The sequence below is a fragment of the Schistosoma haematobium genome, chromosome ZW (assembly GCF_000699445.3).
Source record: "Schistosoma haematobium chromosome ZW, whole genome shotgun sequence".
In the NCBI taxonomy this organism is placed as follows: Eukaryota; Metazoa; Platyhelminthes; class Trematoda; order Strigeidida; family Schistosomatidae; genus Schistosoma; species Schistosoma haematobium.
This window is the reverse complement of record NC_067195.1, coordinates 29,925,352-29,938,418: the sequence shown is the minus strand read 5'-3', so window position 1 is coordinate 29,938,418 and position 13,067 is coordinate 29,925,352.

The window sequence follows — 13,067 nt, the reverse complement described above, 5'->3', positions numbered from 1 at the left end:
AAGTACTTCCAGGCGTATTTTGATGCACACTGACAACCAAGGTATAGATACATACAACGTGAGTAACATTGAGCTGCCTGTTATCCAGGCACACAATGACACAGGATTAATACTCAGTCAAATCTCGAAAACCACTGCTCACCAAAGGTCTAAAAACCATATGATCTATACATGAAGCCCCTTAGCCATGTCAGTGCTGAAACCTTTTTGACTTTTTATACAGTGTTCCTTCTCCATAAACCCGGATATTACATAAAAGAGGCTAGCTCCTACCCTAATAGAGACAGCGAGCTGTTGGAAAAGACTCAAAGAAACGGGCCAAAGCTAATTCCCAGAAAGCAAAGGCACCTGTATGATGACAGGCTGGCTAAAATAGACCAATTTTTCTTGCCCTACTGAAGAACCAAACTTGAATTAATCAAGGTTTTCTAATTACTTGATGATAAGTTTACGTCTTATGTGCCATCCATTTTTTGTCTTCCGAAACACAGTATTTACGAGCACTACGAAGATGTCCACAAGCTCATAACAGATTACTTGTCATCTGGCTATCAACTTCCCTATTGAATTATCAACAAGTAGAACTCATAACCTCAACATGTAACTTCAGTTGCATCTTTCCCACGCTTTCAAAAGAACGATGGATCAACTGAGAGACTGTCAAACTCAAAATGAAGTACCTTCGTAATGACCTGAGAATAACCAGCGGACTCCTTTGGTCTTTTTCTTCGTTGTTGAGGTGCAAAAATCTTTCGAATAATAATAAAATAGTGAGGAACAGTATGGGGGTCTAAAGTAAATGAACAAACAAGTTTATAGCTTGATTAAACCAATGGATCCATAAACAATTAAGTGTGTGTATGGTGCTCAATCTGACAATCAACAGAGTCAAAGGTTGGAGAGAGTGTAGAATTATGGCCTACTTCATTATTCGTACTGCCCTAATAATAGACTTAATCCTAAAATAGTAGATTTGCCATTATGTAACTGCCTAATCTATAAGATCTTACGTGGAAGTCGCATCATTGTTTACACTGACTCATCGTATTGTAACAATCGTCAATATATGATGAACATATCTAGGCTGGAGATAGAACATTATATATAATATAGATAAAAGATTGTTACATAAGTATGACCACGGATGCCAAGTCGCGCCATGCCATCTGACGAATTTAATTTCGAATGAATGTTAATGAGTCTACCATTATTGAACTTCTAGAGTTACATGTTGAATGTCTATTTTCCCAGTTGTCTCATGTTCAGCTTTGAGGATTGTGGTTAGTGTTGTGACTTTATAGCCTGCTAGTTATCACGTGAACTATTCGTTAATCAAAATACGACTAATTCGCTCTTATGCTGTAATAAACTAATGACGTCCGACAGGTCTGATCAGCCTAGCGTCCTATTAGTCCGTTGCTCGTCTAGCCCGTCCAGCTGAGTCCAGAATGCTAAAAACAGCCTCCAATATGCGAATAATTTATTTAGAAATACTGGGTTTATATATCAACCAAACAGACCACAAAGCACCATAAAATAGAGAATAACATTTGTACACAATAAAGCCAGAAAGTGGCTGTGAACGTGGGAGGCAGTAGCCAATAAACTGAACATAGCTTGAGAACGGTAAATCGTACAACATAATATATAAGTCAAAATAAAGCTTATAACAAGATGAATATAGATATACTTAATCTAGTTACTGAATATTTATACCATAAGAAAATATGAATAATATTACTCCATTAATAGGTCTCAGACGTCACTCGTAATGTAATCTTCACTAGGATATAACAGTTAGGATCCAATGCCACTACAAGAGTGCAAGCACCTTCTGCACAGAGTTGTATTTCCAGCTGTCGCTTGTAGAAAAATGCCGGACGCTCTAAACCTGGGTGACAGTAAGAAGTCGAAGTATTCAACTGATCATTTATGTTTAAAGATGCCACCAGTATTTGGAGTTTGATAACGCCATAACCAGTAACACCATTTATAATCGAATTGTATTAACCCAAACAAATTAAAAGTCAGAAGCGAAGTTTTGAAGTAATTTTTGATGGAATATCGAGATGGAGAAATAATAATTATAAGTTGGCCAGCGGTCGTAGGAAATGTGAAGCACGGCGTACTCACTAGTGATCTGGTGCGAATGCGTGGCCCAGAGCCTTCGGCTAGGTGAGTCTATTAAAACTAATACGATTAGCAGCGAATGTCGAAGACTTGCAGAGCTATTGATTTGGGCGATCTGTTTAGCACTATACTGTTACGCATGCTATCATTTTTTCACTGAATCCTGCATTATACCCTTCTTAATGCCTATACTTCGATTGGCAAAATATACCTTATACTATAATCGTTTGAAGCATCACATCGATGGCTTACCCACAGTCCATAATTTATAACTGCCTGATAAGCTTGTAAAATGATTCTTATAGAAATTGTGTTTTCCAACTATATGTGGAACACAGAGCATCGTGTGAGGTATAATATTTATTTAAAAATAAGCTTAAATGAGCCTATCATCACAAAAGAAACGAACGGTAATTTACTAACCAGCAAGCATTGATGGTAAGGGTGGTGACTTTAATCACCCATGTTTGTGGAACAGAACACATTGTTTGTATCAGGCTCTTTATGGCTGAGAACGAAGCAGTCAATCAGAGATACTGAGGTTGTTCTTCTACGCCCATTGTTCAGACTCATGTTTCCGATTTCATGCTAGATTAGCTACCCTACTAAGACAACCTATGATATGCTAACTCGGACTTTTGCATTAGAACCTTGTAGCTGGCATCAGACGTAAAAAACTCAAATAACTCAGACAATAAAAGATATTTCATACACATAGTAAGCAGCCAAACTCCAGTCTTCTAAAGTTTGCTGAGGCCATTGCCATCAGGCGTCAAAAACCTGACCTATGTATTCAAAAGGAGAAGGTGGTTAATCTTTCTTTGCCCTGGTGACAAATATTCCTTCACTGCACCATAAAATTTTCTTTTTTCTTTTGCATTTATTACATCGTTGACTCTATTTTATTTTTTCAACTATCTTTGAAATTAATAATCTTTCAACTGAACTCTACTCACTACATTCCTTCAATGTTATTCATTATGTAATCGATTGTTTCTAACCCACTTTTGAACTGTTGCCACAATTAATGTTGTAGGATATTCTTTCACATTAGGTATATATTTACAATATTCATTTAGCAATTTAAACCCATTATGTAACTATGTTTTTAAATATCACAGGTTGTAAGCAGCTGACGAGAACCTACGAAATAAAATGAATTCATGCTGTTCTGCTAGAATCTTTGTTCTTGCTCTTTTCAAAATAAAAGATATAGTTATTCATGTTTCATAACACTTTACTTTCTTGATGTACATTCCATTCTGCTAAACAGCCGTCTTCATTCTAACTCCGGATTCATTTCTATCATCTGAAAATACAGCACACTGTCAGACATAACAACTCATTGTTCTTTATCGGCGTATTCTCTCATCTAGAAGCTCTAATCTATTTCATTCTAGCAACCGGAGTTAGAATGAGTTAAATCTACCTGTCTGTTCCATTACAAAATGTTAAGCATTGTTTTTGAAGTTAATATTCGAGTACCTTGCTGCTCCGTTGTTCTTATTTTTCATCATCCCACTCTCAGGGCATTGCTATGGAGTATTTGATGCCTGAAAAAAACTTGACGTAAGTGTTTTCTCGAAATCATAGTCCACATCAAGCGCTCTACAAATTTACTTTATACCAACTGTAGAATCCAAACTACGGTTTGGATGTTGAAGAATAGCTGACCGGGGACTTTAGACACGCGCCCTTTCCCGTCGAAATCAAAACAAGTAATCGGGTAAATAGCGGTTCTATAATTCATCATAAATTTAAATGTAAATCGTTACCTAAACAAATATTACCACCCGGCTATTCAACCAATAATTGTTCAATCAATCAAATCTAAATTACAATAAATAAAGAAGTTGATAGAAGATGAGGGAAAATTACCAGTCACAACAAATGAACGTTATTCCATCCTGACTGGATAGAACACACACAAAAGGAGGAGCAAATCAATATGGCTACCGCCAAGAACAAGCGTCAAGTAAAACAATACAGATGCAGTTCAGGAAGAAACACAAACTTAGTGAATGCGTAAGAAAAACAAAACCTATGATAAAAAAATACAAGTGATAACAATTCAACTGTAATCAAAATACAACAATGTACAACTAAGGGGATCAATAGGAACAAAGTATAAGTATATACATGGAGGGATTTACACCAACATACAAAACCTTCAAAATGGATCTTACGCCAACTATAAACTGAAAAAGTTGTATTACACAAATACTTGGCACGACCAAAATTTTAACACAATAATGCCAAGTCTGGATCTGGTGTGTAAAGTGGATGCGATGCCACTTCAGAAAATATTTAACGACCGTACACATTGTTATACTTAATCATAAACCTAACTATTTGCGCTCCAAGTCATCCGCATGAATGAACTGTTGTTTCCTTTTATTGATTAGATGGTTGTTAGGGGTAGTCAACAGGTTCCGTGCTACTTTGCACTCGTCAGTCAGGTCTTCACGTAATCTTGAGGGAACTGATGCTCCCTGACAGATACGATCCTGTGCCACCCAGTTTTACAGTCAGAGACGCTACCACTGAGCTATCCGGGCCGTGATTGACCTCCAATAGGACTGAGATGTGGCACGCGATGGAATCCGTTAGGGAGCATTAGTCTCCTTAAGATTACAGGTACACCTTGCCGACGAGTGCCAAGTAGCACGGAACCTAAGCCTAGGGTTTCCTGTTGATTGCCTCCAACCAATATCTTACCTCAACGTAGTGCACGTAGTGTCGGGTCACTTAAACTAGTTGCCACATGGCAACTTGGTCGATAGGATCTGATCTACACTACGAGGGACCTGACGTAAATGACAATGGTCACCGCCCAGTGGTCAATCAGTTGTAAACTTTTATTGATTTCATCTATTTAGTGACCCCACTCGGGAAGCATACTGTAAGTAAACTAATGCCGTAATTCGTAGATCATGCCCGTCACAATGGCGTTTACCTGCCTTCGCAGAAATATTTTATAATTATACTATCAGATAACAATATGTTACATGTAGCGTACCAGTTTACAAGTAAGATCAAACTGTTACAAATGCTTCAGGCTTTAATCTAATCAGTTACTGAATTATACTGACAAGTTGTAGCTCATATGGGCAATCTAAGCAGGAGATAATTTTTCATTCATTAGAATACTAATGTTAGCATGACTCTAATGTCCAATATGAGAGTTGGCACGCTTTGTGGATGTTGCACTGTGATAAGCAATTGGTGGTCAAGAATGACTGAAATTGAAGTTCGGAGCGGTCATTTTAAGACATTAACTTGAACGTATTAGTTTGTGCTTCTCGATAGGGATCGGAGATTAATTCCGGAGGTATGAGTGACGGCTCATGATAAAACCGTATGTTCTACAAATTATTTCGGCGGTACACTACGAGAATACTCAAAAAGAGAGGAAAAGAGGAGGGTGAGGAACAGAACGGACGGCGTGTGTGAGTAGTCAAGTTTAGTCACTTCTGAATGAACAATTATGGTATGACTATTTAGACTCATTCTCTTTTATTAGGTTAATTTCTAAGTAAATATATTTCATCAGGTCAAAGAAAACAAGCCACGGTATCGCTGTGAATGAACAGAAAGCCGTCTGAGTGAAGATGATTAAAGAAGGAGCTGGAAATTTGGGATTATTTTTATCTTTAAAACTTAGTAAGGAAAATACAGTGTCCAAAAACCAACTAGCTATTTTTCGTCACAATTATTATAACTCTTTTGTATTGTTGTAACTTTCTTAGTCACAAGTGGACTAATATTTAGAGTAACTGTTCAGCCTTGCTTGCAGTATGACCTCTCGGTAGGAAGCGAAACCAATTCAGGATCACAGACATGAGTTAAAGAGGTATTTGGTATAAGAAATTTGCATCAATGCCATTGGGTCGTGAAACCTAACTTGACCATGAGGAGCAGTGATTAAACATGATGTTCCGCCCTACAGACATAGGTGGATTTAGTTTATTTCCCCACCATCGTGTTCACTGGTCAGTTGCGCCGCCCTCCCTCCTTTTGTGATGTTAGGATGTGATGTGTATGGATGTTGTTTTAACCTCAGCTCTACGTTGCACACCTTTCTGTAATACACTATCACTACTAGTTCCATGTTACAAGCAAATCAAACAGCTAGAGCTTTTGTACTGTGAGTTATACATTCAATTACTATATCACACTGCTATGAAGATAACTAATGGTATAGGTTACGAGGTACTAGTCAGATGATATGTATTTTAGAGATTATAAGGACAGATAGCTGATCAAAGAATATGGAAGAGGAGGTTAAGGTTGCAACATTTCAGAGTAAGACGATAATTAAGTAGGAAAAACAATATTGAAATGCTAGAAATGATTAACGGAAAGGTTGCATATTGGTAGAATATGAACTGGAAGTAACTCAATAATTTAGGGTAAGTTACATGATATGTTGAGAATCTGTCTACTGTTTCTGAGAACGTCATATGGGAGTTGGGTTGAATCCTAGGTATTTCCTTATTTGATATCGTGGATTTCATCTTCCACTCTTCATTACCAGGGCTGGAGACTTTCTTCGTGTTTGTGAAATGAATTCAGGTTCTGTAGGATTAGAATTAGAAATGTCGTTGTATTTTCTGTTGTAATTTGGAATCCGTATCTTATTCAGAAATTTCTGACCCTCAGACTCATCTACAGATGGATCTGTCGTTTGTGGATTCACATCGTGCTCATTGTACATACGCTTCAAACTCTTTACAGAACAAGTCAATCAATCTGTGATATAGATTGATTTTCTACTCTCACCACTCGGACTCATGCTAATAATAATAATATATATTTCTGCATTTGCAGGTACACGCCATTTTTACAGGCATGATCTATAAATTACAACATTTGTTGGTTCACAAAATGCTTCTCAAATTATTATTATTTTTCTGATTTTATGCTGGATTAGCTATTCTACTAAGACAGCCTATAACATGCTGACTCGGACTTTTACACTAGGATTGTGTGGCTGGCATCGGATGAACAAAAAAGTAAAGACAGTAAAAGATATAGTCATTAGTATTCTTAACACTTCACCCTCGATATGCACACTCCCTTCTAATAAATCGCCTTCCTTGTACCAACCTTGACTTCCCTTCCTTCATGTGAGCTTACTCCAGCTTTTTAAACATCACAACTCATTGTTCTTTATTACTAAATCCGCTTATATGGAGCCTCTGACTTCATTTCACTCTAACAAGAGATAATATGAATTTGATCTAATATATTATACTTCTGTCTGTTCTACTACAGAATGTTAAGCAACGTTTGGCGTTCATATCCAAGTGTCTTGCTGCTCTTCTGTTTCACTTTTTTTCTCTTTAGAATCTTGCTCTGAGGGCACAACTGTGGAACTTCTGACGTCTGGAACAAACTTGACGTACGTGTCTCCTCAAGGTCATGGTTTACAGCAAGCGCTCTACGAGTGTACTTTATAACAACTATAAACTTAAGTTGGGAAGGATGCTGTGCGCCAACAAATGTTGTAATTTGTAAATTATGCCTGTAAAAATGGCTTGTACCTGCTCATGCAGAAATATATTATTAGTATTCCAAGCTCTCTCTAGTGATTTATTTGCTGTAACAGGATCATGAGATCCTATCGTTTCACGTCTTCTTACACGACGTTGGAAAAGTGTTAGGTTTAAAGTGACGTTTGTGTTCATATATGGAATAAATGAGCTCATATTTTTACTCAAATTAATAAACTGTTTAGTATCGTTACAACAGTTTAATTTAATCAGAAAGGGGCATGTCAATTTATTCGACCTTTTCTTAGGCGGATGACTTGGCAGTTTACGTTTAGCATGCCTCATGCTTTAAGGCAAATATCCTTCAAATTTGTGGGTGGTGGTCTGGGAGATTTTACACGATTGCACTGGATGAAGACACTTCACCAGCTACAAAACCTAAGAGAAGCTCAGCTTCATTGAACTTCCAAAGAATTTTGTCATTAAGGGCCCATATACGTGTGAGGGGTGCTAACTGGTTGAGTTTACTGCTAGTTAGGGCAAGAGAATTTTGTAAGTGAAGGGTTTCGGTACTATAGTGATCAGTATTTTGATGTTTGTGAAATATATTAGACTCTTTGACCTTTGAAATTTTGGATTTCGGCCTCAGCAAATACTACTGACGGTTACACTGTGTTGACATTTTGGTGTACAAGGGTACTGTACCTTTTATGTTAAACAGATGTACCGTTAATATATTGCGTGAGGAGGCAGAGGGGTTGTCACACGTGCGTTCAAACAGTGACAGTGATATTTTCGGGTAAGACGCGTAAAGTCCGGGCGATGAATGTTTGGCATTATCAGATACTCAATAGTCTAACATAAGAATCACAGATTTCGACATTTTGGTTTTTTAGAAGTTGGTGATATTTATCTTTTACTGAAGCTACTGGTCATATTTCAAGGTTGGGTGGGTAGAGACACCGTTTAACCAGATAGAATATCTGAGTATACACTTATTGTTAAGTATTAAATGGGTAAAAACTAGAATGAGTGACTGTGAATATAGAATGTGATTTGAAGACAAGGAGTTCAGTTACTAAGTGTGTTAAGACAACTGAAATATCTATATTACAAACAGTGTAATAAGAGATTAAATCGTGTCAATGACAGCCGATACGGAATTATATCAAAGATGTAGGATAGGTCTTTGATAAGTATATATAAATTGATGAGTGTCCTTGTAACTTACTTTTTCAGGTGTAAAAATGTACCAGAAATACGAGGTAGTATGATAGTCTCGGTATAATATACCCTACAAATGAATAAGTCAAGAAATATCTAAACCACTTGAAAAAATGTTACGACGTTTAGATTTCGCGCGATTCGTTACAGGAAAGCTAAAAATATTTGGCCGACTAAAGACTTGTATTGAATATTAATAATAACAATGTGTTTCGGACGTATTTGCTGTCCTCAACTTTCGAACTCGTTTATTTATATCGTATTCTCAGGAATATTATGTGCGATTAAAAGCTCTGTACAAGCTTCAAATGTGCCTCTGGATATAAGGAAATGCTTTCTTATATAAACTGCGTAAATACCATCAAGGTTACATGTTGAATTAGTTACTAATAGTATATATTTATGGATGGTTACTAATTATTTTTTATTAAGTGGTTCATTACCTTTACAAACCACTCTTCATGAAATTGAAAACTAGAGGGACAGAATAAAAATGTGCTTGAATTATTCTTAATCTGAGCTCGTGAGTTGTGAAATTATTTTTACTAAGCATTTTTGTCCTAGAATAGACAAGGCAAAACTTATCATCTACTTCAGAGCCAAGGAAAACTAAGTAGCCTAGTCGAGGTACATTCTTACAGACTCTCCTTGCAGCTAAAATCTTGAATCATATATTTCAGACATACTTGGTTTATATATAAGCAAACCAGATCAAATCATACCATAAAATAAAAAATAAAAATTATACAAGATTAGACCAAAACGTGGCTGTCATTGTGGGACTGAAACTAATAAATTGGGAATAACTTAGGAACAGTAAATCATGTGGTAGTAGTCGATTAGTCAAATAAAAGCTTATAATAAAAATAATATAAATATATTCAATCTAGGCACCTAACAGCTATATAATAAGAGTATACATATTGTTATAACGTGTGGCTATGTGCCCTGTTAATATACGACGTAGTGGTACTACCAACTAAAGAACAGTGAATTATCGACTGAACAAATAATGCATAAAACGTGTATGAACAGCCTGCAGTTTTTATCGGCCCTTCTTCGTGTCTAGCTCTGTCTGGTAAGTTCAGAACACTAATCTCAGCCTCTGTGACATGAGCTATGTATTTGAAACATACTGGGTTTATATACGAACAAAACAGAACGCGTCGTACCAAATAATATAAAATAACATTTGTACAAGATCTAGCCAAAATTGGCTATGAACGTGGGAGACTGTAATTAATAATCTGGGAGTAACTCAAGAACGATAAATAGTATAATAATAATTTATGGGTCAAAATAATGCTTGCAATAAGAGGAGTACAAATAAACACAAACTAGCTACTGAATAGTTATACATTAAGAATATACATATAATATTTGTCCATACATAGTTCTCAAAAGTTACCATTCATAATTCTCACTGGGATATAACACATTATAGCAGTTCATAAATCATTCCCAGAAGTTACACATAATTTAATCCTAGTTACGATATGACAACATTAAACCAGTATTCATTAAACGTACATGATTCTTAAGATGAGACTGGTATGTACCTGGATGCAGAATTTCGATGCAGTTAAGAATAGCCAAATATACTAGTTCCTCTTAACAGCTATTACAACTTATTCATTGATGAGAAAAGTGTCGTGAATTTTAAGCAACTTTTAAATATAAAGATTATGAGGCACTGAATACCACAAAACATCTTCAGGATTATAATGAATCTGATCCAAAGTCAAACTGAAATCCCTATATCACCTTTGGCTGATTTTTGGTACTTTCTTAAAGCGTTTAATTGTTAGGAACAAACTACTTGACAAGAAGAGCTATGTAGTTGTGGATATACCAAAAACGGATAAGAAGACGGAAGCTTAGAACTTCAGGTAATTTTCCGATTTTCCTTTTATGGTGAAGGTCACGGATTGCATTTTACACGGTTCATCAAAAGGTTCGAAGCTTTTGAAAACTCTGCTGTCACTTAACAAGGCATACAGGGCACCGATAATCCTTTAACTGTCTGGAGTAGTCTGACATTCGATGGAGTATGAATATCTTGTGCATATGCAGACATACATGCTTACCCGCTTTTTGGGCTCCCATGACATTGAACGTAAATTTTACTTACTTATTACTTAGACCTGTTAATCCTCGAGGGGAGGATCATAGGCTGCCCATCAACAATCCCCATCCAAATATGTCTTGAGCAATCCCTTCCGATTTTCTCCATTTGCTATTCATCCTTATTGTGTTTGCTTCTAATTACTGATTCAGTATTCTTCAGCCTCCCACCTCTTCGGTCCCCTTCAGGATTCCAAGTTATGGCTCGCCTCGTGATGCAGTTGGATGATTTACTAAATATACATCTTATCCACTTTCAACGTATTTTCTTGATTTACACTTCACCTGGAAGCTGGTTTGTTCCCAAGGTAGACTGTTGAAGATGATACCCGGACAATGGGCACTCAGTACCTTGCGTAGATAATTGTTTATAAATACTTGTACGTTTTTGATGCTGATTGTGGTAGTTCTACAAGTCTCAGCTCCGTATAATATAACTGTCATGACGTTTATATTGATGATTCTCACTCTGATGTCGACTGACAGCTGTTTGCAGTTCCATACGTTCTTCAGTTGTGGGAATGCGGCTCTTGCTTTGCCAATCCTTAACGCCCATCGATGATGTTGTCCATGTACCTGAAAGTCTATCAGGATATGGCTTAATCCTTTGTGCACGTTAAGGCCTACTGATGCAGAAACTGCCGCTGCACCACTTCCTATGCACATCATAGTGTCAAAGAAAACTATCATAAGTTCTTCCTATCCACACTGTCAAACGCCTTCCCATAGCCAATGATGTTGACGTATAGTGATGAATTCCATCCAATTGATTGTTCAGCGATGATCTGTAGTGTCGCGATCTGGTCTGTGCACGACCGATCCTCACGGATTCCGACCTGGCGACCTCGAAGCTCGACGTCCACTGGATCTTTCACCCGGTTCAGCAACACTATGCCGGAAGCTTGCACCGGTATCGACAGTAGTGTAGTATCTTTTTAGTTTTCACACTTGCTCAGATCTCCTTTCTTTGGTATCTGGATGAGACATCCTTATTTCCAGTCCGTCAGCACTTGATCTTCCCCCCAAATTTTCCTTGATAGAATGTGGAGAATGTTTGCAGTTACTTCTATGTCTGACCTTAGTGCTTCGGCTAGTGAATTGTCAGGTCTTGATGCTTTTCCATACTTGGTTTGCCTGATGGTCATCCTGATTTCTTCGATTGTTGGTGAAGTGACATCTATAGGAAGGTCTGCAGGTGCTGCTTTGATGCCTAGCGGATTCAATGGAGCTGACCTATTCAAGAGTTCCCCAAAGTATTCTACGCATCTGTTCTCCAGTTCTTGAAATTTCAGTGATTGACTTGCCTTCTTTGTCACTGACCTGTCTCTCTGGTTTATTGTGTTTCCCTACCAGTTTCTTCGTCGTGCCATATAGTTGTCTGATATTTCCTTCTCTTGCAGCTTTATCCACTGTCCTTGTTGGGTCTACCACATATTTCTACTTGTCATCCCTAATACTCTTCTTCACTTGCTTGTTTGCTTCTGTGTATCCAGCCTGTGCGTCAACTTCCTCTGTTCTTGTTCGGCTGTTCCTAATCGCTGTCTTCTTGTCATTCCTTTATTGGATTTTGTCCGGGGTTTCCATAGAGATCTATTCATTATGATGAAGCTTATTCCGGCCGAACACCTCCTGATACGTCAAAGTGTGTGATTTTTGATCCCTTTCCATTTTTGTTCCATGGTAGTCTCCTTTTCTTCCAGTAGATATTGTAAAGCTTGGAACCTGTTGCTGAAAGTTATCTTGAATTGTTTGGGTTTGTCAGTATCTCGAAGGAGTGATGTATAGAACCTTTGTACTGCAGTTTCCCCAGCTGTTCAGTGTTTCTCTAGCTTCAGTTACATCTTGAACACAACCAGTTGGTGATCTGAAGCTAAGTTAGTACCTCTGTTTGTTTTCACGTCTTCGATTGTCCATCTGAATTTTTATTGATACAAATATGACCAATTTATACATTAATTGAACATGGTAACAAGTAATATATATTATTATTGGTGGTTGCGTGGGAATTCCACATTCAGGTACATATCAGTTTCATTTTAGGAGTCATGTACATATAATGAATACTGACAAAGTGTATTAAGTATTAGATGTGGC